The sequence below is a fragment of the Humulus lupulus genome, chromosome 6, assembly GCF_963169125.1.
Source record: "Humulus lupulus chromosome 6, drHumLupu1.1, whole genome shotgun sequence".
NCBI classification, from domain to species: domain Eukaryota; kingdom Viridiplantae; phylum Streptophyta; class Magnoliopsida; order Rosales; family Cannabaceae; genus Humulus; species Humulus lupulus.
The window spans coordinates 209,573,418-209,588,876 of NC_084798.1; positions in this window are offsets into that span (position 1 = coordinate 209,573,418).

The following is a 15,459-nucleotide window of genomic DNA, read 5'->3' on the forward strand; positions in this document are numbered from 1 at the left end:
AAAAGCAAGGTATTGATTATTCGTACACTTTTGCACCTGTTGCAAAGTTTAACACTCTTAAACTACTTCTTGTTGTAGCTGCCATTAAAAATTGGTCTTTATGCCAATTAGATATCAACAATGCTTTTCTTCATGGGGACTTAAATGAAAATGTCTACATGACAATTCCAAAAGGGTATCAACCCAATAGTCCTCTACCAAAAAATGCAGTTTGTAAATTAACCAAAAGTCTATATGGCTTAAAACAAGCCCCTAGACAATGGTACTACAAACTTAGCACATTTATTCTCTCTAGTGGTTTTCGCCAATCTCAATCGGAACACACTTTATTTATTAAGAGCACATCTAATATCTTTATCGCTCTTCTAATTTATGTTGATGACATTATTATTACTTCAAATAATGATGTTGCTGTCTTTGACTTTAAAGGCACATTACATGTAGTTTTTCAATTAAAAGACCTTGGCCCCTTATGTTTTTTCTTGGGTCTTGAGATTGGTCGTTCCACCAATGGTATATCTATGTCTCAATGACCTTTTACCTTACAGTTATTGAGTGATACATGTTAGTTGGGTTCAAAACCTGCCTCCACTCCAATGGAGCCTAATGCCAAACTCAGCAAACATGAAGGGGAGCTCTTATCTGACCCCACCATGTATAGAAGCTTAATTGGTAAACTCATCTATTTAACAATTACTCGTCCTGACATTTCTTTTGCTGTCAATAAGCTAAGTCAATTCTTAGCCACTCCTAGGACTCCTCACCTCCATGCTGCGCATCGTATCCTTCAATATCTAAAAGGCACACCTAGCCAAGGCCTCTTTTTTTATGCTAAATCTAGTCCTCATATTAATGCTTATGCTGAAACTAACTTCAATTGTGAAGATCTATCTCTAAAGATTTTTTCAGATGCAGATTGGGCTTCTTGTAGTGATACCAGATGGTATGTGTCTAGTTACCGTGTCTTCCTTGGACAATCTCTCATTTCATGGAAATCTATGAAGCAAACCACTGTCTCTAGATCGTCCGCTGAAGCAGAATATCGGGCGATGGCCAATGCCACATGCGAGATCACTTGGCTTCTCTCTTTGCTGAAGGACTTTGACATTCAGCATACTCATCCAGCTATTCTCTATTGTGACAACACTGCTGCCATACACATCTCTGAAAACCCGGTGTTCCATGAAAGGACGAAGCACATTGAGATCGACTATCATCTTATTCGTGAAAAAATTCAGGATGGCTCCCTCAAGCTTATTCATGTTACCTCAAAAAAAATAATCTTGCTGATGTTCTAACAAAACCCTTGTTTCCAAATCAATTCACTGAGTTGATCTCCAAGATGAATGTCAAAAATTTTTACAGTTCATCTTGAGGGGGTGTATTAGGAGTTATAGTTTTATAACTGATTTGGGTGTTATTTTTTAGTTGGGTTTGTTAGTTTGTTAGTCTTGTTTCTCTTGGGCCTATATATATTGTGCCCATTTTCGTTAATAAAGCAGGTTGTTTTTTCATAGTGTTTTGGGTCTTTCTGTGTAATAAAACATAAGAGTAATGATATGTGCACTCAAAATATACATCCAAACATTACACACAGTGATGTGGCAGTTTAGTCTACCAATCACATTTATTAAAATTGTGATCCACTGTTTTAAAAAGCAGTGACACGTCACTGTGTGTAATGTTTGGGTGCATATTTTGGGTGCACATATCATTACTCTAAAACATAATAAATAATGAAAAAATCTTTCGTAAAAGAGATTATTTATTGCTTGCTAAATTTTATACATACTATATATTTTGTTCAAATTTGACATAACTTAGACATAAACAAACATGTGACAAATTTAACATAAGTTTTAGCACATTATTAAAGAAATGATTTTTTTATTTTTAATGTTAAAATATATATAGTACTATATCACTAATTTTGGATGCACAAAAGAGATTCTCTAATAATAATAAATTAATTTTAGATCTTAGTAGAAGAAGCTTCGTACAATCATTGGTTATAAATTTTGTTACAAGTATTAATTGATAGTGTCATTATTAGCTATTTATTATAGGACCATTTCCATCAATTACTGAAGTGAATGTGTTGACGCCGTTTTTCATCAACAGATAAAAGAAGAGCACAAAAACAATGGATGACGATGGCCAAACGGAACAAACAAATCAAACACACGATTTTTTACGTGGTTCAGCAGTTAAATCTGCCTAGTCCACGAGTCTCTGTTATTAATCTTAAGATTATCTCTGAAAAATTCTTTAGCATGAATTCTCCAGAGTTTTCTCTCAAAGATCAGAATTTCGGTCCATTACAATGGTGCATGGCTTCTCTATTTATAGAGAAGGATGCAGAATACTATCCCACATATTTTGGGTAGTTACTCTTTTGTGAATAAAAATAAATGGCTTTAAATGCCTTTAATCAGATAAACAAGGAAACGTCACTGAAGACCAGGGAATGCATAACTGACTAAATAATATCCCACGATTCTTGGGGATTTACATCAATAAATAAGGATTACATCTCATGTTTACAATACTTGTAGATATTCAAGGTGGTTATAGCGTATCTCCAAGGCTTCAGCATCTCAGGTTTCATGTCATTGTGCGAGCCACTGACATCTCCCGAGCTAACATTGCTTTCGAGATAGTACATCGAGCTCAAGACCCATGCTCCGAAGTCCCTGAAGATGAAGGTGTTCTCGGAGCTACCTTTCGAGATCGAGATCATTTCAAGGTCACCGCATTCGAGATCATATATCATACTTTTCATGCTCGATTTACAATCCTAGATCATACTCTAGTCCTCACAAGACCATTTATTGCGAACTCAGCTTTCGAGGTCATATTTACCATGGCTCAAAATCTGGATATAACATCTTGCCCCCTCAAAAGTATTTGTTCGAATCCTAAGAGAAGGAAACTTTTGAACTACTTTCCTGGGAACCGTACCGTCATACGCTCTTGAAAACGGACACATGCCAGATGGGTATTGCTCACTTTAGGTACTTGAGTACCTTGGGAACACGCCCACGACCGTCCGTCTGACAACTTTTCGGCGCCATCTTGTCATTGATCCCCATCCGTTCGATCTAGTGAGAATTCCATTCGACGCTCCTGATTAATTCCATTTTCCCACCTATATATACAAGACCCCCTCTTCGTCTTCTTCTTCACGTTTGTTCATCGTAAACCAGAAAGGAAAAAAAAACAAGAAAACCAGAGACTTTCTTAAGAAGCTTCCGTCCCATGCATGTTTTCTCGACCCAAGAAACAAAGAAATCCTGGTCTGTTCGAGTCAGTGAGTTCTTTCTTGCAACCTCTCCTTCAATCGACGATTTCGCTGCAATCACCATCACTGTGTAAGTATGCCATTTTTGTTTTCAGCTTTTTACCCATACTGTTCTTGTTGTGTATGCTAGTTTACGTTCTTAGAATGATACGATAGAAAGTTTTCAACCAATGGGCTTTTATGCCTTCTAGATTTTCATTCTGGATGTTCGTCTCTGGTTTGTACCCAGTTTTGTCGTTTGAACGAAGTTTCAACTTTCTGGGTTTTGAAAATTTTAGGCCATGTTTCTTGTACACTAAGTTTTCGGGTAAAAAACCCTTGTTCTTGACAATTGCACGAAACCCAAAAATGCCCTTTCCTGGCTAACCGCCACCTTTCTTTCCCTTGAATTTCGGGATTTTCAAAAAATCATCCACGCTCCTTTTCTTTCCTGTGGAACACACGCTCTGACTCTTTAGTAAGGGTCTTAATACTTAGTTTCTTGTCCTTAAATCTCCGAGTTCATCCCATCGAGCTCGTGATTCTTGCATGCATGACCCTCACCATTTTTTCTTTCTCGTTAGATGTCACAGAATCCGGAAAGACGGTGGGGGTCATTACGAGCAATCCCTTACGAGCCCAAATCTCCGAGCCCGGAATCGGTCTTTGCCCGGAACCAACGTCGGATTAAAGAATACGAGATCGCACGCAAGCAAGAAGACATTCGAGCCCACTATCGTCGCCAGATAGACGAGGTTATTGAAAAGAAGAGAAGAGTTCTTCGGGAAGCCATCTATCCGGAGCCCAACCCAGGACCTAGGCCAGTTCCCCTCGACCCTGCGTTAAAAGTCACGGTTGCATACCACTCAGGGGAACTCCAATTTTCCTTAATGGCGGAGCCTTCGTCTTCGCAGCCTAGGAGAGAGATGTTTGAAGCCGAATTCTACCAGAGCTCGGTTACCACCAGCGACCAAATAACTGATATCTTGGCCCTCCATGTCCTTAGTTCGTTGGACACACTGAAGTGTCGAGCTCCGACTAGGCATGAACGAAGCTGTTTCGCCCCTGGGGGCCGCGATTCCAGTGTAAAATACGCGGCCTGGAGCCAGGAACATATAAGGGCAGGAGCTTTACTGCCCCTGAAGTCCTTTTTCAGAGACTTCATTGATTTCGTTGGGTTGGCTCCATTCCAACTCAACACCAATTCATACAGGGTGTTGTCTGCCCTGAGGTCCTTGTTCCACGAGCTAGGGTGGACAGGGCCTTCACCCCAAGAGATTTTATATCTCTTTTGTTTGAAGAGTAATCCCTCCCGAGTTCGGGGAGGAGATGGTTTTTACTATCTTTCGAGCTACCCCAAAGAGACGAAGATCTTTGAAGATCTTCCGAACCACCCTCCTGACTTCAAGAAGGCTTTTTTCTGGACAGACGGTCTGTCCCTGTCTCGACATCGTTCGTTTAGGCGAATTCGTAAGTATTCTCGTTACTTTCTATTTTTGAGCTCAGAATTTTAGCCCTTAAATCCATATTTAGTTGAAGTGTATCTCGCCTTTCAGCTAACTTTCAGCGTCCCACCCCTGACGAGACAATGAAGGGGCACAGGGAGACCTTGCTCCGACTCCCTTACGGCAGGAGATCTCTCTCATTTCTATTACATGAGGACAAGCTACAAGCTTGTGGGTTGTTGGGACAGGGCCAGTCAACCTCTGACTGGTCCAGTAAAAAATATGAACGCTGGGAGGAAGTGCCACTGCCCACAGGCATCCTTCCTCCGAGGAGAGAAAGGAGGGCATCTCTCCCAATTCGCTCGAGAAGTCCGCGGTCGGGGAATGAGGCCAATGACGAAGCCTCGAGTTCGGACTCCGATGGAGGTAAAACCCTTCCTACCTCGCGAATGTGGTCCCCCACTTTATTAAAACACAGGCCCAATAGACTAGTCTCATGCCCACAGGATAGATACCACTTCTACATATGGAGTTGGGTAGATGACTGTGTCCATAGGTTTGATAGTGGGCTCGGGAAATACGACACTATGTACACCACGGACGAGGTGTGGAATGGGATAGTTGTGCAGTATGGGACCAATGATTATAGGGACCTCTCGAGGTTATCACCAACTTATAGGGAAGGCACTCCCCCCACCTCTTCTGAAGACGGGGGAATTTCATGGTCCCCAAGCTCGAGCTCGGGGGAGAGTCTCAGTTAGGTTTTTTCTTCAACTGGTTTCCATCTTTTTTCAAAGTTATTATTATTGTTTAACTCACTGTCATTGTGCAGGTTCCATGAATCCCGACCTCGACGCGGTGTTTTTTAGCGATGGTGGAGCTGGCGCCCAAAAGAGTAAACGCCCGAGGATACCAAAGAGATCCGACCGACCGTCCAAGGTACCTAAACATCGCGAGACGACTCCCACGGCCCAGACCACTACGAACACCTCCAAGGAACCGACTGCCCAGATTGATGGGTCAGGCCCGACTGCATCCATCTCGCTGCTTCCCACCAAAACCCGGTTAACATTTGTTCGGCCCCCGAAGAAACCTTCTACCTCAACGGTTCAGCTGCCAACGGCTCGAACCCACACTGAGGAGTATGTACTTGATGGTGCCGTTGGGACAGAAGGGGCTTTACTCAGCTCGAACGTCCTTTCTCGGGTAGGTCAGAGCTTTTCTGGCTTCGGCGCCGACCATTGGGATCTCGTGCGCAAGGCCTCAGACTGCAACACTCTTTATGAGAAGAGTATCGAAATCACCGCCGCGGTAGCCTTCTCAACTCTATTTTAAGTATTTATGCCTCAATTCGCAATTCTGATTCGTTTGTGTTTCAGGCCCTTGTCGTTTCAGCACAGCTCAACTATAAACTGACCAACGAGGTGCAAACGAGCTTGTCTCTGGCTCAGAAGTCGAAGGATCTCGAGCTTAAGATGGTTGACGAGCTCAAAGACTCGAGGTCTGAACTTGAAAAACCGAAGACCCGTCTCGAGGAGCTGGAAAAGTCAAACGCTGAGCTCGAGAAGGCCAATGCCAAGCTCGAAGAGGAGAAATCTGCTACCCTCGACCTCATGGAGAGCGAGAAGGTCCGCCTCCTGAACGAGTCTAAGGAGCAGAAGGAGAAAGCGGTCGACCAGGCCATGTACAAGCTTTGGGCCGACAATGCCGACCTCGACACCAGCTTCCTGGGTCCTCTCGAAGCCACATATGTTGAGCGGTGGAATGCCCGTCTCGAGGCAAGTGTAGCTGCTCGAGAGGCGGCCCAGCAGGACAGCCATGCTATTCGTCCTGGGGGGTCCGGTGATACTGATGCTGAGAAGGCCAAGGGGACTCCTCTTCCTTAAATCTGATCTCGGGGAAATCACTTATTGGGGCTGCGTCCCCTTATTTTTGTAACTTTTAATTTATGCCCATGGGGCTGATACAATTTATTTTAACATTGACTTTAATATGCTTTACATTTCTTGGCTCGAAATATTTTGCACATTTTATATGGATGAATCATTTATGTTTATTTATTCATACAAACATATTGTGGATTTAGGCTCGAAACTCGATGCATTCATGCATAGTTTGTTCAAATTATCCGCTCCCGACTTCGTTATTCATCAAAGTCGGATGTTACTTTAACCATGAACTCGAAAGTACTTATATGGTATGTAACGTGAATGGTTCGGTTATATCTTTTTTGCTTAGTCACTTTTCCTCGTCCTCGGTTTTTACTCCAAGGTTAAGAGTTTGAAACTATTTTTCTTTAAGATATTCCAGCCTCGATCTCGACTTATCCCGAAGTGGGTTTAGGTTCCTACTTATCGTCGATTAGTTTTTTGGCTGGTTTGTTCCGAACCTGTTAAGTTTGCACATCTGGTTAACTCCAAACGTTTTCTGTTTTTTGATAACTTGGTTATGTCCGAACTATCTAAGCTCGCGTATCTGGTTATATCCAAATACTTCATGTTTTTTATAATTCGGTTACGTCCGAACTATCTAAGCTCGCGCATCTGGTTATATCCAAATACTTTGTTTTTGATAATTCGGTTACGTCCGAACTATCTAAGCTCGCGCATCTGGTTATATCCAAATACTTTGTTTTTGATAATTCAGTTATGTCCGAACTATCTAAGTTCGCGTATCTGGTTATATCCAAATACTTTATATATTTGTTTATTTTTTAAGCTATATATACCAATGATGCCCCCTTAATATCCTATGAGTGTGACCATAGGTTATTAAATTAAGAGAGATTGCAAAAATAAAAATAAATTACATGTGAAACAAAGTAGACCTTTCATTTGATGAAATTCAAAAACAAACTAACATAGATAGAAAATCATGGTTACAGGCAACACTTTTCCTATACTATTGATAATAAGGTCTAAGGTGTTCGCCATTCCATGCTCGAGGTATCAGGCTCCCATCTAATCTCGCAAGTTTATATACGCCAGGTCGGATGATTGATTCTATCTGGTATGGTCCTTCCCAGTTCGGCCCGAGCACCCCAGCTGCTGGATCTCGGGTTGCCAAGAATACTCGTCTCAAAATCAGGTCTCCCACTCCGAACTTTCGATCTCGAACCCTCTTATTGAAATATCTCGTGGTTCATTGCTGGTAAGCAGCATTCCTCAGCTGAGCCTCTTCTCTTTTTTCATCGATCAAGTCTAGGGTTTCTTCGAGCTGAGTATGATTGGAACTTTGATCGTAAATCTGAGTTCGGATCATCGGAATTTCGACCTCGATGGGAAACATCGCCTCGCAGCCGTACGCTAGAGAGAACGGAGTATGTCCCGTTGATGTCCGAGCTGTAGTCCTATATCCCCAAAGGACTTGATGCAATTCCTCGGGCCAACGTCCCTTTGCCTCCTCCAACTTTTTCTTTAGAGAACTCTTGAGAGTTTTGTTAACGGCTTCGACCTGACCATTCGCTTGAGGGTGAGCCACTGATGAAAAACTCTTTATTATACCGTTCTTGTTACAAAAGTTGGTGAATAAGTCGCAATCGAACTGGGTTCCGTTATCAGATACAATCTTTCTTGGTACTCCATATCGGCATACGATGTTCTTTACCCCGAAATCTAGGATCTTTTTCGAAGTTATGGTCGCCAATGGTTCAGCCTCCGTCCATTTTGTGAAGTAATCAACCGCGACCACAGCATATTTTACTCCTCCTTTGCCAGTTGGGAGTGAGCCTATGAGGTTGATGCCCCATACCGCGAAAGGCCATGGGGATGTCAACATGGTCAGTTCGGAAGGTGGAGCTCGGGGTATCATGGCAAATCTTTGGCATTTGTCGCACTTTTTCACGTATTCGAAAGAGTCCGTTTTAATGGTTGGCCAGAAATATCCTTGGCGTATAATCTTCTTGGACAGGCTATGCCCCCCGGTATGGTCTCCGCAGAACCCTTCATGAATTTCTTCAATAATCTTCTTTGTTTCGGGAGGAGTCATACATCTGAGCAACGGCATGGAATACCCTCTTCTGTATAGCCTTCCGTCCAGGATGGTGTAACGAGGAAGTTGATACATTAGTTTCCGAGCCTGATTTCGATCTTTTGGAAGAATTTCATTTTCGAGATAATCAACTATCGGGCTCATCCAGGTCGGCTCTGTCTCGATCATACACACATCTTCCTCGTCTGGCTCAGTAATGCTGGGTGCTGACAGGTGTTCTACGGGTACAACATTCAGCTCTTCATTTTCGGCGGAAGTAGCGAGCCGAGCTAAGGCATCTGCATTTGAGTTTTGCTCTCGGGGAACCTGTTCGATTGCATAAAACTCGAAATACTCTAATGCGGATTTTGCCTTCTCCAGATAAGCTGCCATTTTTGTGCCACGAGCCTGGTATTCTCCCAAGATTTGATTAACCACGAGCTGGGAGTCGCTGTAGCAATGTATAGCTTTGGCATTGAGCTCTTTTGCTATTCGTAGTCCTGCAAGTAAAGCCTCGTACTCAGCTTCATTATTAGATGCTTTAAAGCCGAACCTTAAAGCAGAGTGAAATTTGCTCCCTGCAGGAGTGATCAGAATAACTCCTGCCCCCGCTCCATTTTCATTTGACGACCCGTCGACGTAAAGTTTCCACAGCTCGTGGGACGTGGTTTTTACCTCGTCGTCGGCTATACCGGTGCACTCCACTATAAAATCCGCCAACGCTTGTGCCTTAATGGTCGTTCTCGGATGGTAGGTGATCTCAAACTGTCCGAGCTCAACAGCCCATTTAAGGAGTCGACCAGACGCCTCTGGTTTAGACAAGACTTGCCTTAGTGGTTGATCTGTTAGTACATGGATAGGATGTGCCTGAAAGTAAGGGCGGAGCTTGCGAGATGAGTGGATTAGACTGAGGGCGAGCTTCTCCATCAGTGGATATCTTGATTCTGCCCCCAGTAATCTTTTACTGATATAGTAGACGGGTTTCTGTATTCTCTCTTCTTCTCGAACGAGCACCGCGCTTATCGCGTGTTCGGTGGTTGAGAGGTATAAGAACAGTACTTCTCCTGTCTCAGGCTTCGATAGGATGGGTGGTTCGGCTAAGTGCTTTTTGAGCTCCTGAAAGGCTAGCTCGCACTCATCTGTCCATTCGAACTTCTTACTTCCTTTCAATAAGTTGAAGAATGGGAGACCGTGGTCCGTTGACTTCGAGATGAACCTGCTCAGAGCTGCCATCCTGCCAGTCAAGCTTTGAACATATTTATGCTTCCAAGGCGAAGGCATATCGATCAGGGCCTTTATTTTGTCGAGATTAGCCTCGATCCCACGAGAGTTGACAATGAAACCCAGAAATTTTCCTGAAGACACCCCGAAAGTGCACTTCTGAGGATTCAACTTCATGTTGTACTTTCTGAGCACGCCAAAGCACTCTTCGAGGTCATCAACATGGTTCTTGTTAAGTTGAGACTTTACAAGCATGTCATCAACATAAACTTCCATGTTGTTCCCTATTTGCTCTGAGAACATCATGTTTACGAGTCGCTGGTACGTGGCTCCGGCATTCTTGAGTCCGAATGGCATGACATTGTAGCAGTAGAGCCCTTTATCTGTGATGAAGCTCGTATGCTCTTGGTCGGGGGTGTGCATGGGAATCTGGTTATATCCAGAATAGGCATCCATGAACGACATCAGGCCATGCCCCGCCGTGGCATCCACGAGCTGGTCAATTCTTGGCAGCGGAAAACAGTCTTTCAGGCAGGCCTAGTTGAGGTTCGAGTAGTCAATGCAGGTTCTCCACGTCCCATTGGGCTTCGGGACCAACACTAGATTGGCTACCCAGTCAGGGTAAAAAGCGTCCCTGATGAAATTGTTTGCTTTCAGCCTGTCAACTTCCTCCTTTAGTGCTTTCTTTCTATCCTCGTCCAGCTGTCTTCGCTTTTGTTGCTTCGGGGGAAAGCTTTTGTCTATATTCAATGCGTGGCTCGCAACATTTGGGCTTATCCCCACCATGTCTGAGTGTGACCATGCGAAGACATCCTGGTTTTTCTTCAGAAAGCAAATTAATTGCTATTTGGCTTCGTCTAGGAGGTGTTTTCCGACCTTTACCTTCTTCGAGGGTTCAGCTTTGTCGAGCTGAACTTCTTCGAGCTCTTCCAACGGTTCGAGGTCAACTTTCTCCTCAATCCTTGGATCGATTTCCTCGTCGATTTCTAAAACCGTCCCATCCTTATTTTGTATGATAACGAGTGCTTGAGCGCTCGTTTGTTTCTTTCCCCTCAAAGAGATGCTGTAACACTCTCTCCCTGCCAATTGATCTCCTTTCAATGTTCCGACCCCACTCGGAGTTGGGAACTTAAGGGCTAGATGCCTTACAGATGAAACTGCCCCCAGCCCGACCAGGGCGGGTCTCCCGAGCAATACATTGTAGGCAGATGGTAACTCTACTACCACGAACTCCATCATCTTGGTCACCGAGACTGGATAGTCTCCCAAGGTCACAGGGAGTTCGATGGACCCCATACAGGCGGTTCCTTCTCCAGAAAAGCCGTACAAAGTGGTTGCGCAAGCCTTCAGGTCGCGAAGGGAGAGTCCCATTTTCTCTAGTGTTGCTTTATAGAGAATGTTAACTGAGCTCCCATTGTCTATGAGAACTCGGTGCACTCTTTTGTTGGCAAGTTGTAGGGTGATGACTAGTGGATCATGATGAGGGAACTGGACATGGGAAGCATCTTCCTCGGTGAAGGTTATAGGTTGAGTTTCAACCCTTTGGCTTTTTGGTGCCCTTGGTTCGAGTTCATAAAGAGACCTGTCCCCCGTCTTCAACTCATTCACGTATCGCTTTTGAGCATTTCTACCCCCTCCTGCGAGATGAGGCCCTCCCGAGATGGTTATTACATCCTCTCCATCAATCGAGGAAGGCCTGTCTTCTTCCCGAGATCGGGAGTTATTATTCTGTGCCGCCGAAGGCGCGGCTATTCTCTGGCTTGCAGTGGTCTGTCCAGTACTCTGGTTTTTGACATACTGCCTGAAATAACCTCTCGAGATCAACCCTTCGATCTCGTCCTTCAGCTGTCGGCACTCATCAGTTGTGTGTCCGGTATCTCTATGGAACCGGCAATATTTGCTGGAATCCTTTTTGGACTTTTGATTCCTCATTGGGTCCGGACGCCTGAAGGGGACCTGGTTTTCATTAGCCAGGTATATGTTTTCCCGAGACTCGTTGAGCTCGGTGTGCACTTTATATACGGAGAAATACCTTTCCCCTTTCTTCTTCTTTCCTCCTTCAGCCTCGGGGTTATTTCCCTCGCTCTTTTTCCTCTTAGAGGGATTCTCTGAGGTAGGCTGTGAAGCCGCTGGGTCAGCCGAGGTTGAGGCGGAGTTAATGTTTATCGTTGTAGTTTCGGTTTGCGAGGTTGCTTTTAGCGTTGACCTCGCCTCCTCTACATTGACAAATCTCTGCGCCCGCTTATTAAACTCAGTTATTGACCTCACCGGTTTCCCTTGCATGTCATCCCAAAGGGCACTTCCAGGTAACACACGAGCTCGGATGGCCATCAAGTGCCCACTGTCATCCACGTCTTGAGCTCGGGCGACCTCTAGATTAAATCTTGTCAGGTAGCTTTTCAGTGTTTCGCCCGGTTGTTGTCGGACGTTAGTCAAAGTGGATGCTTCGGGTCTGACTCCCATCATAGCCCGGAACTGCTTCTTGAAGTCTCTAGACAATTGATTCCATGAAGTTATAGAGTGTCTCTTGTACTTCTCGAACCAACTCTTGGCAGGTCCGGCCAATGATGTCGGAAACAACATGCATCTGAGCTCGTAACCTACATTACTGGCTCTCATAATAGTGTTGAATGTACTCAGGTGGCTACATGGGTCGGTTTTTCCTTCAAACGCTGGGACGTGAGGAATCCGGAACCCTTGAGGAAACTGAGTGTTAGAAATATTAGGAGCGAATGGCTCGAGCTCCTCATCAGAGTCCTCGTATCGACCACTCCCTCGTTCATTCTTCAAAAGCCTAAAGGCTTTTTCGAGCTGATCAATCCTTTCTTGAACTGGGTCCTTAGGTGGTGTCTGGAATTGATAGTCATTAATCGCGATCCCAGGCTCGCGTCTCCGTGAGGGATCTCTACGCCCATTCAGATGATTCCTTAGATCCGGATTTGTCTGATCTCCTTTTCCCCTGCTCTGATTCAGATGATTTCGCAGGTCAGGATGACTCTTGCGATTCCCAGTATTTTTACGACCTCGGTCGTGTTTACTGAAGGACCTAGTCTCTCTGGACTCATCACTGGTGAAACTCATTGATCGGTCATTTCGTGGTGGATCCTTTCTACGTCGCCTTGTCTCCGCAGTGCGAGATCGAGACGTCTGACTTCTCTCAGATGGTGCGCCTCTCCGCTCCTGGAACGTCTCCCTGTTTCCTTGTCTTTCCCCTGCACGCCCTTGATCCTGATCTCGAACAGGTTGAGCGTTTCTGCGGGGAGGTGAAGGATATCTTATGGGAGACGGAGGGAACCGTATAGGCGACGGTGGTTGTCGCCCTTGCCTCGGCCTAGAGGGTCCAGAATTTGCCCGAGATGGGTCAGTCGCGTTCGGTGCACTACCAGGAACCTGAGTCCGAGCCTCGGCAGGAGCTCGGTTGTTCTCAGTTCCTGCAGGCACTTCCACAGGTGGATTAGGCGGGACCCGAGCTCGGGTACTCCTCTGAGGCCTAGAAGGAGCAGATGGCTCTGCTGGTGCTGGAGGTTGTGTCGGCCTCCTTATGGCAGCATTTTTTCGTGGACGTCCACGGGGCCTCCGGGGAGGAACGTGCACGTCCCTTGGAGGAGGGACTTGGTTTTCGCGCGGAGGCGGGGGCTGAACCACCTGCGCCTCTGCGGCTATCCTGGTCAACTCCTCGTTACGTTTGTTGGCTTCTGCCAACAACTGTTTCAGCTGCCGATTCTCCAATTCTACAATAGGGACATAACGCTCAGGATTGTAGTACATGTCCTCATCCCTTGGTTGTGGAGGTGGTCCCCGGGAATCAGAGGACCCACTCCTTTCATCAGCATCCGGATTCTCCATTGGCTGTTTTCCAGGACGCCTTGGGTAATTTTCTTCAGGGGTGTTCTGATTGTTTGCAGCCATGAATCTCTCAGGGATGAATGCTTAAGGCTCTCAATGAAAGCACCAAACTGTTGACGCCGTTTTTCGTCAACAGATAAAAGAAGAGCACAAAAACAATGGATGACGATGGCCAAACGGAACAAACAAATCAAACACACGATTTTTTACGTGGTTCAGCAGTTAAATCTGCCTAGTCCACGAGTCTCTGTTATTAATCTTAAGATTATCTCTGAAAAATTCTTTAGCATGAATTCTCCAGAGTTTTCTCTCAAAAATCAGAATTTCGGTCCATTACAATGGTGCATGGCTTCTCTATTTATAGAGAATGATGCAGAATACTTTCCCACATATTTTGGGTAGTTACTCTTTTGTGAATAAAAATAAATGGCTTTAAATGCCTTTAATCAGATAAACAAGGAAACGTCCCTGAAGACCAGGGAATGCATAACTGACTAAATAATATCCCACGATTCTTGGGGATTTACATCAATAAATGAGGATTACATCTCATGTTTACAATACTTGTAGATATTCAAGGTGGTTATAGCGTATCTCCAAGGCTTCAGCATCTCAGGTTTCATGTCATTGTGCGAGCCACTGACATCTCCCGAGCTAACATTGCTTTCGAGATAGTACATCGAGCTCAAGACCCATGCTCCGAAGTCCCTGAAGATGAAGGTGTTCTCGGAGCTACCTTTCGAGATCGAGATCATTTCGAGGTCACCGCATTCGAGATCATATATCATACTTTGCATGCTCGATTTACAATCCTAGATCATACTCTAGTCCTCACAAGACTATTTATTGTGAACTCAGCTTTCGAGGTCATATTTACCATGGCTCGAAATCTTGGTATAACAGAATGCAACCCATTCGAGAAGAGATTTGAACAATGAAAAGATAGTATTGGGTTTTATTTATTAAGATTTTCTTGAGATTAATTAATTAAGTAGTTGAATTAATTTTTTTAATATGATATCTAATTATTTAATCAAATCACACCATAAATTTTACTCGATCCAATCTAATACTATCTCATATCTCATTTTCCATAAGTGTGTTAACTTTATAATTTGTATGCGATTTCCGTTTTTTTTAGATTTTATTTATAAATAATTGTTTTTCATAAGAAGTTAGAAATTATTAAAATAAATTAAAAGAAGATATCATTATTAAAATTAATTTTGACCGAAATAAAATTTAAAGAAATATTTTTTGTGATTGATAAAATATGACCGTACATTTTGGTATTATTGAAATTAATGTTTATACTTTTTTTTTTTTGAATATGTATTTTGTTTCATTATTTGTTTGGACTTTATGTTTTTGTCAAATGATTCAAATATACTCCTATACCCAAATTTGATAAAAAAAAAATTGAATATGACAATACAATTGATAGACTGAATGATTGTGTTTTTATTCTGAATTATTTGTTTTGTAAATTATTTATAATTTTAAGTCAAAAAAACTTTGATCAAAATCAAGTTTAGAGATTTATTTGAACTATTTTATAAAATATAAGACCTAAAAAATAATTTGTAAAAATACATGATTCAAACATGTAATTGAACAAAACTCAGATTCAAAAATGTATAAATCATTGAAATTGTAATAATATAAATTAAATATTAAAGCAAAATAGAAGGAATAAAA